This window comes from Puma concolor, chromosome F2 (assembly GCF_028749965.1).
Source record: "Puma concolor isolate L17-30 chromosome F2, mPumCon1.1.hap2, whole genome shotgun sequence".
Taxonomy (NCBI): Eukaryota; Metazoa; Chordata; class Mammalia; order Carnivora; family Felidae; genus Puma; species Puma concolor.
In genome coordinates, this window is record NC_141684.1 from 218,171 (window position 1) to 235,583 (window position 17,413).

The window sequence follows — 17,413 nt, forward strand, 5'->3', positions numbered from 1 at the left end:
CCTGAATTGCAATTCTCTGCTAGTACCGAATAAGCCCATTTTTGCTGGCAAAATAACTGGCAGTTTTATTTTGAAAGTTACCAATATTGTTAATTATTTGTACTCTCTTAACAGAATGTAATTTCCTTTTTACCTTGGCAATGTTTCTCACTTCAATTATTTCACTGTTTCAGTGATATTAAATTTCCACCTGGGTTTTATTTTGGATCATTTCTCCAATATATATTTTCCCATATTTATTTTTTTCCATTATATAAACACTTTCACCTCTGTTTGGCAGGAGGTGGGAAAGGAGAATGGAGACACACTAGTAGGTCTACATCTTTTTCCAAGGAAACCTTCATTCACCCTCTCACTTCCTAGTTTACATGTACCTGGAATGGTGAAGGGCAAAGAATTATGGAGCAGTCATTGGCAGCATGCTAGAAGCCCTGAATATAGGTGTTTGCATCTTTCTAGAATACGTGGACATGTCTTACCTGCTGTCCTTAGCCAAAATACTGACATCCTGTGTGGGGCGCCTGCGTGGCTCAGTTGGTTGAGCTTCGGACTTCGGCTCAGGTCATGATCTCATGATCCATGAGTTCGAGCCCCGCATCTGGCTCTGTACTGACAGCTCGGAGCCTGGAGCCTGCTTCAGATTCTGTGTCTCCCCCTCTCTCTGACCCAACTCCATTCATGCTCTGTCTCAAATATAAACATTAAAAAAAAAACCAACTGACATCCTGCGGTGTTACATGCATATGACACACGAAGTCATTGGAGCCCTGAACTTGTACATCCAGTGCTCCCGTCAACAAAAGGAACTCAGACTCAACATGTGGGATGTTCCTGATAGGATTACCAGATGACAACAGAAAAAAGTACACTGGAGTCAGCAACAAGTGACCTAAATAGGGATGTGTTCCGTGGAATTGGAGGATGAGAGGAGAAAGAGGTAAGAGTTGCAGGCAGCCTTTTGAGCAGCACAGCCACCAGGGAGGCTGAGGGGCGGCATAGACCTGGGAGGAGGATATGAAGTTAAAGGAGCACCCCCCCCTTTTTTTTGGTCTATTTGTAATGAAAAATATCAGAGTGTATTTGTATGCTCATGGAAATAATTAAATAGAGAAAGGCAAACAGACGATTAGGAGAGGAGACAGCTACGCACAATCTTTGAAAATTTAAGAGGGAGCAGGTTCCAGTTCTCCAGGGGAGGGACTGCCTTAGGTAGGAGCAGGGAAATAATGCTTGCACATTTTCAGGAAGGAAGGTGAAGGGCAGAGGATGGATATGGGTGGCCCTTTGGGTTTGGTGATAAGAAGAGTTTTGGTCTCATTTGGGAGGTTCAACTAGAGAGGCCTGAGAAATTCTGGTGGTCACTTGGAGAGTGAGGGACTTGTGCTACCTGAGAACATCACAAGATTGCAGGTGAGTGTGAAGTACTCATTTTAAGTTTAAAGTGAAACCACCTCGCCTGGGTGTGTGATGTTCCTCCAGTGGTCATGATGGAGAATGGTTGGGTTCATCCAGGGTGGGTTTTCTCAGGTGCCTACAATGGAGACGGAGCTCCAGACAAAATAGCAGAGACCACCTGTCCACGCGTTTGGGTATGAAGTGTGAGGATGGCCCAAAAGGGAGGTGCACGAGTGGTGCCACACTCCCGATCAGAGAGCTCCCGAGGAGACATGGCAGCAGTGGAGCGCAGCAGGAGTGAGCTGCGGCACGGGAAATGGAACTCAGTTGAGGATTTTTTTAAATCGAGCTTCCGGCCCTTTGCGGTTTCTCCGATGGTGGGATGCAGGGTGTGGCCAGGGACCGAGTGGTGTGGGCTTCTGTAGTTCGTTGTGAGAGAGTTTCTGGCCGTTTAGCTTAGAAATAGAAGTCAAATGCAACTTTTAGAAATGGATATGGGTAATAACGATTTTTAACGATTTTTAAAAGCTTGATGCTAGCTAGAGACATTAGAGAATGCTGAAGAGAGCACTAGTAAAGATGAAACTGAGCAATTACCAAGAGTTAGGAATGACAGAGCAAAATGATAGAAAACAATACAGACACGGAGGATACAGATCGTCCGACTTAGCTAACAAATTATGAGAGATTACGAGAATGGAGGAGAACCAATATTTTAAAGAGACAAAGGCTGATAACTTTCCAGAATCCAGGAAAAGGGAAATCTGAGATTCAGGGGGTCCGATATGGTTTCCGGAGGTAAAATGACACCAACTCCACAGCGAGACGTCTGAAGCGTCAACTGCACCCACCAAAGGGACATGGAGAGTCTCCGGAGCGATCACACTGGAAAGGTCGGCCAGGGTGCGGGCCGTGGGACTGCCAGGAGGGCTGCGGCGTCTCCCGAGCAGGGGGCCGCTGGTTCCGCGGGGCTCACCTGCCCGCTCGCCTCGTGGGCGGAGCCGGCTCGACCGCACTCCCGCCTCCCGGCAGGCCGCGCGCGCCCTCGGGCCGGATTCTGGCTCCCTGCGGGCCGCACGCCGGCGCACGCGCACCGGGCTCGCGGAGACGCCCCCTGGCGGCGGGAGCGGGGAGGCGCGGGGGCGGGGCCGGAGGCGGGGGGTTGCGCTGGTGACGGGAGGACGCGCGGCTGCGGCGCACTGGGCCGGCGGCGGCGGCTTCGGCGGCGGCAGCGGCGGCTTCGGCAGCTGCGGCGGCGGCGCAGGACGCGGACCGAGCAGGCTGCTCCTGCCGCTGCTCCTGCTCCTGCGGTGGCGGCTGCGGCGGGAGAGCCGCGGAGAGCTCGGGTGCGGCGCTCAGGCCGGGATGAAGGGCTGTGGCGGCGCGGCCCGCGAGCAGCCGGCGGGTGAGAGCGCGGGCGGTGGGCGGCGCGGGCCAGGAAGATGGCGGAGGGGCCGGCGCTGCGGCCCCCGCCCGGCCTCGCCGAGGTCCGGGCCCGCGGCCTCCGAAAGGGCGGACGGGGCTGCAGCCGGGGCGGGGAGGGGAGGGAGCGTGGGTGTGCCGGGCCGGGTTGGGCGGGGGCGCGGGGCGCTGGGGGTCGAGGCCGCGCGGGGGGCAGGGTGTGTGAGGTGGGTGTGAATGTGCCCGGCCCGTGGTGGGCGTGAGTGCGAGTGTGCCCGGCCCGCGGGTGACCGTGAGTGTGGCCCACTGACGGTGAGCGTGAGTGGCCTCGGCCGTGGGTGAGTGTGGGTGTGAGTGTGCCCGGCCTGAGGGCGGGCCCGAGTGTGGGGCGTCGGCGTGGTTTGCGGGGCTCAGTCGGGGCGGGGTGCGGGGTGGGGGCTTTGTCCCGGCGCGGGGAGTCGTGTCGCGCGTCTCTGGGTGCCGGCCGTGTCCGCAGGGCTTCGCAGACCTGGCCTCTGCAGCGCGGCAGGCTGGGGCGCCCCGGGGCGCAGCCCTCCTGGAGCTGGAATTCTCTCGGTTGCTTCCTGGTTGCGGGAGTGGTGTGGGTGGAGGCCGCGTGTTCCGTGTCGAGGGCTACGAGTGAGGCAGGCTGGGGGTCAGGACGTCTTTTATTTTAAAATGTGCGGCCGGCTGCGAGGCCGCGGCAGCTGTGGGTGTGTTACATGCTGCTCCCACCAGCAGCTGCTGTGGGCGCTGCGCAACCTTCAACAGCAAAAATGCAGCGCACCCCCCCCCCTCGTCCCCCCCGCCGCCCGCCCTCCGTTCGGTGTCGTAGGGTTTAACCAAACCTCCAGTGACCTCTGCAGAAACCTACAGTTGCGAGGCTTCGTGTTCCTCCCATGGTGCAGACAATAGGAGATTTGTCTTCGTAGCCAGTGAGAGGAATTAGAGCCTGTGGGTCCAGGGTGCCTCTGTAAACAGCAGGTGGTTCCCGGGCAGCGGCTCCCCTTTCACAATGAGCTAGGTGTGTTTCTTCTCGCTGGGGGAGGGGAAGGAGATTCGATAGGAGGTGTGACTGTAAAACAAGGAGACTCTGCATAAAGCGTCCTGGGCGCAGACTTGATGACCCTCACACGCTTGCTCAGTGAGTGAACAGAGGCCAGTGGATCTCTCGGCCTGCACTTTGTCTAGTCAGCTGTCTTGCCAAGAGTGGAGAAGAGGGCGGGTTCTGGAGCCAGACTGCCTGCCTTTGAGTCCTGACTCTTCTGTTTACTGGCTTTGTACTCTGTGCCTTTGCTTTCTCATCTGTAAAATGGGAACACCAGTAATACTGGCTCCCTAGGGTTGGTCGCGAGGACTCAGTGAATGGAGACACAAACACGTTGTGCCCCGTACATTGTATGTGTTGGGCAGAGTTAGGAGCTGTCACTGCCGAGATCTGGTTTCCAGGGCCTGGTTGCTTGGCTGCCGGCTCTTCAGTTGTGTACTCCTGGCACCGCCTTGGTTTTACACTGACTTGAAGTCTTTGACTCTCTTTTCCTACACAAGCTAGCTGGGGTCATAGTCTTTATAAAGGTAAACAACAAATCTCAGGAACTTCGATACATTATTCTGTATAAATAAAATATATATCAATTATTATGTATTTATAATGTATACGTTATGAAAATGTTTTGAGAAGAAGAAAGCTGCTAACAAGCCACTCAGTCCTGTGGTAGTTATTTATTGTCCTTGGGGGCAGGTGGGGTTCTTGTAGACAGAAGTGAGATTTAATTCTCTGAGTTAAACCACTGAAGCAATTGTCACACTTCACTGAACAGTGTTATCCTTGTAATAGGAAAGATAATTTATTAACACACTTAAATGACAGGACACAAGCCACAGAATAAAAACTTGGAATTACCAGTTCTGTAACATTCTGTCTTGCTAAGCTGTTGGAAGAAGTGATTTAACGTGCTTCAGAGCAAAGCAGGAAAATTCCTCATTTCCCAAGGAAATGATTCTCTTTCTCAGATCTAGGGAGAGTATCTTAGATTCTTAGATTTACCGTAGATAACTGCATCTCATTTCCTTTAAATCTGTGACACTAAGACTGGGGGGGGGGATCCTTCTACTTTAAGTAGAGTCTTTGGACATTTGTGGGGTTTAAGGGTGAGAATGTTTAACGTTCAGAACAAATGGTGACGCAATAGCTTATGTGAGCAAAGTTTAGTATCTCTGAGATAGAGATAAAAATGCCTATCCTACCTAGCCTTTCCTCCTGCACGTGTGCTGGGGTGGACTCTTCCCCCCCCCCCCCCCCGCCCCAAGGAAATAGAGGGTCTGCTTTGTACTCTGGGTGGTCTCACCAGGGTGATGGTGCCAGCCAGACTAATCCCCTCAGCCTCAGACTTGGCTGCCAGCCTCCGGATGCAGAAGCCCTTTAGGCTTCTCAGACCCTGCATCCTTCTTCACCGTTGGCCTCAGCCCTTTGGTGCTTTGCGACCGTCATCTGGCTGGTTTCTACCTGGAACAGTCTGGTGTTCCTAGGTCTTCCCCTAACCACAACATCTTGCTGCGGGTTCTACTCATTGTACCCGCCAAGTAGTTACCAAATTTATCCTTCCTCAGACTGATCCTCCAGGGCCTGTGCGCTTTCGCAGTATGGCTGCCCCTTCTGGGTCGGCCCCCTTTCCTCTGGCTCAGGTGATGTGTTCAGAGCATTGGTTCTCACCCAGCGGTGATTTGTCTGTAGAAGTTTTTCAGTGTCCCAGCTTGGGGGCGGGCGCTCCTGGCACTGAATGTGTGGAGGCCAGCACTGCTGCTAGGGCACCCTGCGATGTACCCGGCAGCCCCCCCCGGGCAGGATGCCAGGCTGTGCTCCTCCCTGGCTTCCCGTGCCTCTTACACTGCTCTTTCCTGTGTGCCCTGACTCGCACTCTGCTCTCCAGTGACACCAGCCAGTGCTACAAGGCCGAGCCCTACTCCACGTTCCCTCCATCCCTGAAAACAGGCAAAGCTTGAGTGACCCCTTCATCTCCTTTGACCCTCAGTGGGGCTTGTCCCAGCAGGAGCCTGTCTTGATCCCTCCCTTACTTAGCACATCAAGTTCTCCTTCTGTATCCCATGGTGCTCTTAGCTATGCCTTTCTTTGGTCACTGCACAGATGAGAGTTGTCTCCCCTCTGCACTGGGAGGTCTTTGAGGGCAAGAGATGTTTGTGCTCTCAGTGTCTCCTTGCAACATTTTCTTAGTGCATTGACATCAGTAAAGATGGTGGGTTTGGGCAGGATTCACCCTGCAGAGGACTGGCCCTTTATTCGTTTCCTCCACATTGGCTGCTTACAACTAGCTTGCTTTCTTAAGTATAATTTTTTTAATTTAATTTTTAATTTACATCCAAGTTAGTTAGCATATAGTGCAACAATGATTTCAGGAGTAGATTCCTTAATGCCCCTCCCCCATTTAGCCCATCCCCCCTCCCACAATCCCTCCAGTAACCCTCTGTTCTCCATATTTAAGAGTCTCTTATGTTTTGTCCCCCTCCCTGTTTTTATATTATTTTTGCTTCCCTTCCCTTATGTTCCTCTGTTTTGTATCTTAAAGTCCTCATATGAGCGAAGTCATATGATATTTGTCTTTCTCTGACTAATTTCGCTTAGCATGATACCCTCCCGTTCCATCCACGTAGTTGCCAATGGCAAGATTTCATTCTTTTTGATTGCCGATTAATACTCCATTGCATATATAAACCACATCTTCTTTATCCATTCATCCATCAATGGACATTTGGGTTCTTTCCATACTTTGGCTATTGTTGATAGTGCTGCTACAAACATGGGGGTGCATGTGTCCCTTCGAAACAGCACACCTGTATCCCTTGGATAAATGCCTAGTAGTGCAATTGCTGGGTCGTGGGGTAGTTCTATTTTTAGTTTTTTGAGGAACCCCCGTACTGTTTTCCAGAGTGGCTGCACCAGCTTGCATTCCCACCAGCAGTGCAAAAGAGACACTCTTTCTCCGCATCCTCGACAACATCTGTTGTTGCCTGAGTTATTAATGTTAGCCATTCTGACAGGTATGAGGTGGTATCTCATTGTGGTTTTGATTTGTATTTCCCTGATGATGAGTGATGTTGAGCATTCTTTCATGTGTCGGTTGGCCATCTGGATGTCTTCCTTGGAGAAGTGTCTATTCATGTCTTTTGCCCATTTCTTCACTGGATTATTTGGTTTTTTTGGGTGTTGAGTTCGGTAAGTTCTTTATAAATTTTGGATACTAACCATTTATCTAATATGTCATTTGCAAATATCTTCTCCCATTCCGTTGGTTACCTTTTAGTTTTGCTGATTGTTTCCTTTGCTCTGCAGAAGGTTTTTATTTTGATGAGGTCCCAATAGTTCATTTTTGCTTTGGTTTCCCTTGCCTCCAGAGACGTGTTGAGTAAGAAGTTACTGCGGCCAAGGTCAAAGAGGTTTTTGCCTGCTTTCTCCTCTAGGATTTTGACAGCTTCCTGTCTTACATTTAGGCCTTTCATCCATTTTGAGTTTATTTTTGTGTCTGGTGTAAGAAAGTGGTCCAGGTTCATTCTTCTGCATGTTGCTGCCCAGTTTTCCCAGCACCACTTGCCGAAGAGACTGTCTTTATTCCATTGGATATTCTTTCCTGCTTTGTCAAAGATTAGTTGGCCGTACGTTTGTGGGTCCATTTCTGGGTTTTCTATTCTGTTCCATTGATCTGAGTGTCTGTTTTTGTGCTGGTACAACACTGCCTTGATAATTACAGCTTTGTAATACAGCTGAAGTCCGGAATTGTGATGCCTCCTGCTTTGGTTTTCTTTTTGAAGATTGCTTTGGCTATTTGGGGTCTTTTCTGGTGCCATACAAATCTTAGGATTGTTTGTTCTAGCTCTGTGAAGAATGCTGGTGTTATTGTTTGATAGGGATTGCAAGTATAATTTTTTTATTCTCGTAGATTGTCTTTATTTTTGCTTCCTAAGGAAAAAAAATCTTGTTTGGAATAGATAATTTATTCACATTCATGATTGGGCACAGTGTTGTGTCTGTCCTGTTTCTACCCCCAGGAGCCTGTGGTCCCCTGGAGGCACCCACTGTATCTCATTTGAGAGGTACTTTGTAACTATAAAAGCAAATATATACACTTATTTTCTTTTTCCTACCGTTTTCAAAAAGTTTCTGAACCTTGCCTTTTTAAACTAAATATGTTTGGGAGGTCATCCTGTATCAGTGCATTTCCCAGTTCATTCTTTCTCATGGCTGTGTCGTGTTTGGCTCCATGGAGGTGGTGTGATTTATCTAAGCAGCCCCTACTGCTGAATATCATACTTTGTGCAGTTACAAGTAACTTTGAAGGCACAGCGTTTGGTGATGTGGGAATATGCCTGTAGGACCCATCCCTAGAAATAGCACTTCTTTCTTTAATCATGTTTATTCCACTAGATTGAGTTTTGCTCTTGTTTCTTTATTTAACTGTCCAATTCCTTTGGTCATTTATTTCTCCCAGTTGTCTACATCTCAAATAATACAGTATTGTCAGGTTAAATGGGGTTCTCAATTGGAAGTTGGCTTACTTTTCATGTGTTCTCATGGGTAAGAGTGACTAGAACACTCCCACACAAACACTTGTACACACATATTCACAGCAGCATTTTCGTAATAACCAAAAAGTGGAAACAACCCAAATGTTCATCAACACATGAATGGATAAACAAGATGTGGTTTGTCTGTGCAGTGGAATATTATTTGGCAATAAATACACGTGAAGTACTGATTCATACTATAATGTGGGTAGATCTTGAAACATTGTGCTAAGTGAAATAAGCCAGACATGTAAGTCCGCATATGATATGATTTCATTTGCATGAAACGTCCAGAATAGGCAAATCCATAGAAAGTGGATTAGTGGTTGCTAGAGTCTGGGGGATTACAGCTAAGAGTCATGGGATTATTTGGGAGGTAATGAAAACATCCTGTGATCGTGGTGAAGACTGTACGGATCTGAATATACTGGTATCAGTATAGTGTACACTTTAAATTTTCAATGTTTTTTATTTTTGAGAGAGAGAGAGAGAGGGAGCGCGTGTGCCAGCAGGAGAGGGACCGAGAGAGAGGGAGACAGGATCCCAAGCAGGCTCCCCACTGTCAGCACAGAGCCTGATACGGGGCTTGAACTCACGAACCATGAGATCATGAGCCAAAGTCAGACGCTCAACCGACTGAGCCACCCAGGCGCCCCAAAATGGGTGAATTGTATGCTATGTGAATTTTATCTCAATAAAGCTATTAAAAACAAGAGTGACTAGGATTTTTCAGGAGGGAGCATTCCAAGGTGAGAGCCCACAGGGAGTCTTGGTATTGACGCAGTCCTGGGGTGGTGGGGAGAAGTCCAGGGGGCAGCATGGAAAGTGAGGCAGTAAATCCCTGATCTTCAGAGCTGCCGGTGTACCGGATGCAGCACTGGTCCCACTTGAGTTAAGCTTTGACTCAATCCCTGACCAGTGCAGTCACAGATAAATTGCTGGTCACAGATAAATTGCTTAACATCTGCGCCTCCGCTTTTGGTTGTGGCTCAGATTGTATCTATCTTGTTTATTTTTCAGGGGTGTTGTAAGGCTGAAGCATGACTGAGTCCTAGAGGATCCTGTAAAATACCGAGTGTTATAGGCATGTAAGGATTTAAAACCTTAATTTTAACACCAAGAGGCTGATGAGTCAGCAGAGCCCCTCTTCTGTCCTCGTGAACACTGGTTGAAGACGAGCAAAAGCCCAAGTGTTTTTGGCTGCAGTGTAAACCAGCCACCCCAGCCAGGGTGCTGGGGCTCAGACCTGAAAGCCCTCATCGGGCTCCTGGAATTGAAGCTGATTTTCCTTTTTGAATGTACTCTTATGTCCATCCTGCTTCCTCTCTTTGTCTTTCTTTCACATAACTTTTATTACAGTGTATTATTAATAATTGTAGTTTATTATTATGGTTATTAATCTCGTGTCATTTATGAGTTAAACTTTATCATAGGTACGTATGTATAGGACAAAACTTTGTATATTTAGAGTTGGTTTTTACCTGGGGTTTCAGGCATCCACTGGGGGCCTGGAACATATCCCCGTGGATGTGGGGGACTGTTGTAATACTTACAGTGGTACAGTATGTATCAACTCCTTCAGTCCTCATAGCAGTCCACTGAGGCCCCCTTCATTACCCCCATTTTACAGATGACAAAACTGGATCCCCTCCTTCCAGTCAGGAGGCTGGGCAGGAGGATCTCTCTTGAGCTTTTCTTGGGGACCCTAGAGTCTCCAGCACTAATCAGAGGGGCTGATACTTCCTTCATGGGTTGAGATTTACAGTAATATTGTCCCTAAGACACTGCTGGTGGTTTCCTATTATAGTCCCTTCAACCATTCCTTGGGATTTTTGTGATGGCCAGTATGTTCTTCAGAGCAGTTGGCATTGTGATGAAGCACCTGCAGCCCACGTTTCCCCAGTCCACAGTTCTCACGTTACTTGTGCATTGCTTTGCATATGTTACCAATAAAGGGGAAGCGGCTTCTGAACTGTATTGTTTTTCTATTTGTGGTGTTGGCCATTATATTCTGTATTCACAATTCAGCTGTGCTATTAGGGTTCCTATTTCTTCCAACTCTGGGAAGTCCCAGAAGCAGCCTCTGTTCCCAAAAGCTGGGAGAGAATAACACTGTGGGTCCCAGCCCAGAGACCTTCATTGTAGGGATGTGTGGAGACCACAGGTGGCTGTCTAGGAATAGCATCGGCCTTCCTGCCTGTGGCCACTGGGGCCCAGGATGGGCATTGCTCAGGGGTAGAGCCCTTCTCCATTGGTTTGTTAAGACTTGATGTCTGCTTCTCTGTCTTCCAGGCCCACCCATGTTTATCCTGCTCCTGATCTCTCCTGTCACCTGCTATGTGCCAGCCACTTGTCAGTCAGGTGACCTGAGATGGAGATAGACCAGACCCCTGGTGGGGGACACACGGGAGTGGATTGTGATACCCTCATGTGGACAGCAGTGGTAGACGCATCTATGGGATCTTGGGAAGAGCCCTGTGGTGGCTGTTAGCCTACCCTAGAATGAACAAAGTTTAGGTAGGCTTTTTGGAGGAAAGGGTATCTCATCTAAAAAGGAGGGGTATCTGTGACTGAGTCTTCAAGGGTGTTAGCCAGGCACAGGAACAGTGCCCCTGGTGGAAAGGGCAGCACAAGGCAGGAAACAGCAGGTGTGTAGAAAGCTTCTAGTAGCACTCTGTGGCCAAGGCAGGGTGGGCAGGGCAGGAGGTCAGCAATTGGGGGCATGTTTGCAAAGCTGAGAGCTTGGAGGGTGCCTCCTGGAGGGGCAGCCCCCTCATCTAGACCCGCCTGCTGTAGTCAGAATGCAATTAAGTTCAGTGAGGAGTGTTGCAAGAATCTTTTTTAGCCCTAGCTATAGCCATTCACTTCCTTTCCAGAAGACATCAGAACTTACATAAAGGTATTATCTGCCTTGATCCACTGTAATGTATTTTACATGATAAAATCACTTGTGAGGGTGGGACTACATGCCTGTTGGTGACAGTGCACAGCTGTGTGCGGAATGCTGTGGGGCAGGGGCTTCATCAGTGCCCCTCTGAGCCTGTGTGGTGGCCCTTATGGAGGCCTCATTTCATGTCACCCATGTAGTGCCTAAAGAATGCCAGCGTTAGGAATTTACAAACTGGAGTTGGCATTTACTCAGGACATGGAGGACCCTGATGGGCATTTGGAGAAGCTTGGCTGCCCCAGGGCTTCGTAAAGCTCTGTGCTTCCTCCCGAGCATGAAGCCTGTCCTGGTCAGGGTCCCTGTGTGGGAGGAGGGAGCACCACCGGCAGCACTGTTGGCGTTGGAGGCGGGTGGTCGTTCCTTTCTCTTCATCCACTGAGTGTCAGGCAGTGCTGCTGGTTGCTGGCAATGCAGGGGTGAGGCCCCTGCCTCTTGGAGCTCAGAGGCCAGTGCAGGGAACAGACATGCACTTGCCCGATTGTGGTGCCCTGCCCTGAAAGATGGGGGTGAGACTGTGAGAGCAAATCTAGGGCACCCTTTTCAGATGATGGGTCAGGGAAAACGCCTCTGGGTATGAGATCGAGTCTGAGGCCACAGTATGGATGGAGAGTGGGGAGGAGAATCAGCCACGTGGCACCCCTGGGGCAGCAGGGCCCTGTGGACTGGGAGCCTGGAGCAGGGGAAGAGATGGGGCAAGGCAGGCAGCCAACCAGATCGTACCAACTACAGGAGCTGCCAAAAGGCTGACCTGAACAGCTGATCTTTTTGAAGCATCACCCTGGCTGTCCTATCAGAATGAATTAAGATGAAAGTACGGAAATAGGTTCACGTGAGTGAACTTGGGATAGAGGCTAAGAGGTGGGCAGAGGTGTCCCATTGGTGGGGTTTGATGGGTTACATGTGGAGGGTGACGGGAGGGAGTGTGGCCACTGGTCTTAGATGCTGCTGTCCTGCTTCTCAGTGTCTTGTAGCACACATCAGAGTTGCATTCCTTTTTATGGCTGAATAATATTCCGTTGTCTGAGTGCCACATTTTGTTTTTCTATCTTTTTAAAAAAAATGTTCGATCGGGGCGCCTGGGTGGCGCAGTCGGTTAAGCGTCCTACTTCAGCCAGGTCACGATCTCGCGGTCTGTGAGTTCGAGCCCCACGTCAGGCTCTGGGCTGATGGCTCAGAGCCTGGAGCCTGTTTCCGATTCTGTGTCTCCCTCTCTCTCTGCCCCTCCCCCGTTCATGCTCTGTCTCTCTCTGTCCCCAAAATAAATAAACGTTGAAAAAAAATTAAAAAAAAAATGTTCGATCATTTATTTATTTTGAGAGAGAGAGAACGCACGTGTGTGCTTGCTCGGGAGGGACAGAGAGAGAGAGAGAGAGAGAGAGAGAGAGAGAGAGAATCCCAACCAGGCTCCACACTGTCAGCCTGACCTGGGGCTCTGGCTTATGAACCCAAACATGAGATCATGACCTGAGCTGAAACCAAGAGTCAGGTGCTTAACAGACTGAGCCACCCATGTGTCCCCACATTTTGTTTTCCCATCTATCTGTTATGGACATTTGAGTTGTTTTCACTTTTTGGCTATTGTGACTAATGCTGCTGTTTGTATACATTTGTGAATAAATGTGCATGTTCCAGAACCAGTGTTTGGACATATGTTTTCATTTCTTTTCGGTATTTGCCTAGGACTAGAATTGCTACATCTTATAGTAGCTAAAGGGCTGTTTGAGGAAATGCCCAAGTGGATGCATCAGTTTACATTCTTGCCACCAGTGTATAAAGGTTCCATTTTTTTCACATGTTCTCCAACACTTGTGACTGTGTGTCTTTTTCATTATAGCTGTCCTAATGGGTGTGAAGTACTATCTCATTATGGTTTTGATTTGCATTTCCCTGGTGGCTAGTGATGTTCAGTATCTTTCCGTGTGCTTATTGCCCATTTATATGTCAACTTTGGAGAAGAGTCTGCTCAGATCCTTTGCTCGTTCTTTAATTGGGTTATTTATCTTTTTGTTACTGTGCTATAAGTGTTCCGTGTATATTCTAGATACAAGCCCTTGATCAGATACGTGATTTGCAAGTGTATTTTCCCATTCTGTGGTTGTCTTTTCCCTTTCTTAATGGTATCGTTAGCACAGAAGTTTTAAATTTAACTTTTGATGAATTCCAATTTATTTTTTCTTTTATTGCTTGTATTTTGGTGTTGTAGCTAAGAAACCAATACCTAATCCAAAGTGATGAAGATTTACTCTTACGTTGTATTCTGAGAGTTTTATAGTTAATTTTTGTGTAAGGTGTAAGGTAAGTGTCCAGCTTCGTTCTTTCGCATGTGGACATCCAGTTGTCCCAGCACCATTTGTTGAAAAGACAGTTCATTCTTTCTCTGTTGAATCATCCTGACACCCTTGTTAGAAATAACCTGTGTGTAAATTGGAGGGTTAATTTTTTCAACTCTCAGCTCTGCTCCATCGGTCTGTATGTCTGTACTTATGCCAGTACCACCCTGTCTTTCTTGATTACTGAAGTTTTACAAGTTTTGAAGCCAGAAAGTGTGTCTTCCACTTGATCTTCCTTTTCAAGATTTTTTTTTTCCTGAGTCCTTTGAACTTCCATATGAATGTCATGTTCAGCCTGTCAATTTCTACAAAAAAGTAAGCTCAATTTTGACCAGGTTCTGTAGAGTCCGTAGATCAATTTGGAGTGTTTCGCCATTTTAACAATGTTAAGATAAACATTTCATGAACATGGGATAGCTTACCTGTAGGGGTTCTTTAATTTCTTTAAGGGTGGACGGTGGGGAGCAGTGGGTGATCCAGGTGGACAGTGGGGGACAATGGGTGATCCAGGTGGACAGTGGGGAACAGTGGGTGGTCCAGGTGGACGGTAGGAAGCGAGGGATGATTCAGGTAGATGGTAGGGAGTAGGGGATGATCCAGGTGGATGGTGGAGAGCAGTTGGTGATCTAGGTGGACAGTGGGGGACCATGGGTGATCTAGGTGGACAGTGGAGAGCAGTGGGTGATCTAGGTGGACAGTGGAGAGCAGTGGGTGATCCGGGTGGACGGTGGGGAGGAGGAGGTGATCCAGTGGACAGTGAAGAGCACAGGATGATCCAGGTGGATGGTGGAGAGCAGTGGGTGATCCAGGTGGACAGTGGGGAACAGTGGGTGATCCAGGTGGACAGTGGGGAACAGTGGGTGATCCAGGTGGACAGTGGAGAGCAGTGGGTGATCTAGGTGGACAGTGGAGAGCAGTGGGTGATCCGGGTGGACGGTGGGGAGGAGGAGGTGATCCAGTGGACAGTGAAGAGCACAGGATGATCCAGGTGGATGGTGGAGAGCAGTGGGTGATCCAGGTGGACAGTGGGGAACAGTGGGTGATCCAGGTGGACAGTGGAGAGCACGGGCTGACCCAAGTGGTCACTGGGGAGGAGGAGTGGTTTTCAGTGCCCGGGGCTGCAAGGTTAAAGAAGCAAGGATGAGAACTGCCACTGGATTCAACATCAAGGTCCTTGGTGACTTGGAAGAGAAGATTCTGAGGTGTGTGTGTGGTGGGGAGCCAAAACGTGTTGATGTAGACTTAGGGAAAAAATGAAAAGAAATTGGAGGTAGTGAGTACAGGCACCTTTTTTCAAGGATTTTGCTGCCAAGGGGTAACAGAAGGTTATTTATGCAGGTGTTTTCTAAGATGCAGGAAATTACACCCAATTTATGTGCTGATGGGACTAACCCCTTAGATAGGAAGAAATGATGCAGAGGAGACACTTGCTGGAGTGTGTCAGGTTTGCTGCACACGTTTGGGGGGTGGTTGGCAAGAGGGCCGAGAGGTGTGGTGGTCCATGGTGGCCTTGGGAGTCCTCTTCCGAAACTTGTCTTAGAGGAGTAGAAAGCAGGCTCTCTGTGGAGAATGAGGGTGGGAGAGTTGCTGTTTGGAGCTTTGGGAGGGGAGTAGGTGAGCCCAGGGCTCAGCCCCAGCCCCGCCTCCCCAGATCTCAGGGGGTGGGACTCATAATCCTCTAATCACCTGGTTGGTCCTCTTGGCAACCAGCGCCCCCTTGCATGGGGTCCAAAAGTCACCTTTGTTAGTAATACCTTTATAGCTCTGAAGCAGTTTTTTAGGAATTGTGGATGAAGACCAAATATATATTTCTTGTAAATCATTGTATTGTAGCAACTTCATTGAATAGACACTTAGGAAAACTCTCTGTGGCTGCTGTGGGAAGGTAGAGTATGCACGTGAATGTGTGAGCGTGTGTGTGAGGGTGAGCATGTGTGTGAGTGTGTGGCCGTATGTGTGAGCATATGTATGTTTGAGCATGTGGCCGTATGTGAGCATATGTGTATGAGCATGTGTGTGAGTGTGTGAGCAGGTGTGAGTGTGTAAGCATGCGTGTGAGTGTGTGAACACGTGTGTATGTCTGTGCATATGCATCTGTGTGCATGAAGGGGGCTGTGGTGGTTCAGGAGTGCCTGTGTTTGAACTGGGTGCATTCTTTTTTTTTGAGAGAGAGAGAGAAGAGAGAGAACACGTGTGCAGGGGAGGGGCCGAGAGAGTTCAGGGGATCCAAGCAGGCTCCACACTGACAGTAGAGAGCCCAACACCAGGTTCAAACTCACAAAACATGAGGTCATGACCTGAGCCAAAATCAAAAGTCAGACATTTACCTGATGAGCCACCCAGGTGCCCCTGAACTGGGTGCATTCTGAAGGTGGAGTTGGGAGGCTCCCTGAAGCCTAGCTGGACTGGGATGTCTGGAAATGCGGGGAACTGGCGATCACCCTACGGGACCCCTTGAGGCCTTTGTGAGGAAGAGCAATGTTCCTCAGGTAGGAGTGGGACTTGGCAAGTGGGAAGCATAATTGAGGAGCAGTTAGTGAGATGTTTTTATTGGAACAGAGTGGAAATAGGAAATGATTCTGGGCCAAGATGGTAAGACAGGCACACTCTCAGGTTGTGCTGTCCAGGAACACAACAGCCACTAGCCATGAATTGCTATTGAGTGCTGAAAAGTGGCCTGTGAGACTGAATGTTAAACCTTTTTTAATCTTAATTTAAATTCAAATAGCCATAATGGCCAGTAGCAACCATTTTGTATGGCAAGTTCTGGAAGATTTTTTTTATTTTAAAATTATTAGTTTTTTTAAATTTATTTTTGTATGTTTTTATTATTTGTTAAGTTTATGTATTTGTGTATTTATTTATTTGGGGGGGGCAGGGGAAGAGAGAGGGAGAGAGAGAGGATATCAAACAGGCTCCACATTGTCAGTGCAGAGCCCAGCATGGGGTTCGAACTCACGAACTGCAAGATCATAACCTGAGCGGAAACCAAGAGTCAGATGCTTAACCCACTGAGCCATCCAGGCGCCATCCCCAGAAGATGTTAGTGTAAGGAGTGTCCTTTATTTTGGGGGCACCATTGGAGGTGATGTTGGCTGGCCTTTTGGGAGATTCTTCGGTGTGAGAGTGGAGGTGAGATGGATTGGGGGAGGGAAGGCTGAAAGCAAGTGAGTCTTCTGTATTTACCCAGAGAGAGGGGATTCTGTCCCGAGTGTGTGCGTGAGGCCGTGAGACGTGGGAATAGGTGACTGGTGGCAAATGTTGAGAACCGCGGACCGGATAGGCAGTGGTGGGGACATGATGCTGGGGGAGAGGCAAGGGAGCATCACACACCCTTGAGCCAGGGGGCAGACCAGTATGCTGTCACAAACTGAAGCAGATATGCAGCGCAGTGCAAGCGCGTGCCGTGGTTGGGAAAGAGATCTGAGGAGGAGAGTTCCATTGGGAGCACCATTCGGGGCAGGTTCCCCCAGCATTTGGGAGAGACGTGGTCAGGGCAGAGGTTCTGGACTTAGCTACAGAGAGATTATAGTGGAAACCGGGAAAAGAACCAGCAGTTGAAAGGATAGGGTGTAGAGGGAAAAAAGAGCCTTGATTGACGGCGGGCGGGGTTGCGGGGGGGGGGGGGGGGGGTGGGGGTAGGGGGGTGGGGTGGGGCGGCTGGAGGGAGGTCGCGCAGTTGGAGGGGCGTGGACAAGCGGATGTGCGTGAGGCAGCTAGGGAAGGTGGGGGAGAGAAGCCGGGTGGCTCAGTGCTTGGGAAA

The 17,413-nt window shown here is 49.1% G+C and overlaps 1 protein-coding gene across 3 annotated transcripts in view; it reads left to right on the forward strand.

Moving 5' to 3' along the window:
- The first annotated feature begins 2,598 nt into the window (after window positions 1–2,598).
- Window positions 2,599–17,413, forward strand: part of ARHGAP39 (Rho GTPase activating protein 39) — a 111,444-nt gene continuing 96,629 nt past the window's right edge. For all 3 annotated transcript variants that reach the window (XM_086695813.1, XM_086695814.1, XM_086695815.1), the window contains exon 1: window positions 2,599–2,800. The gene's annotated coding sequence lies outside the window, so the exon portion shown is untranslated. The remainder of the gene's footprint in view (window positions 2,801–17,413) is intronic.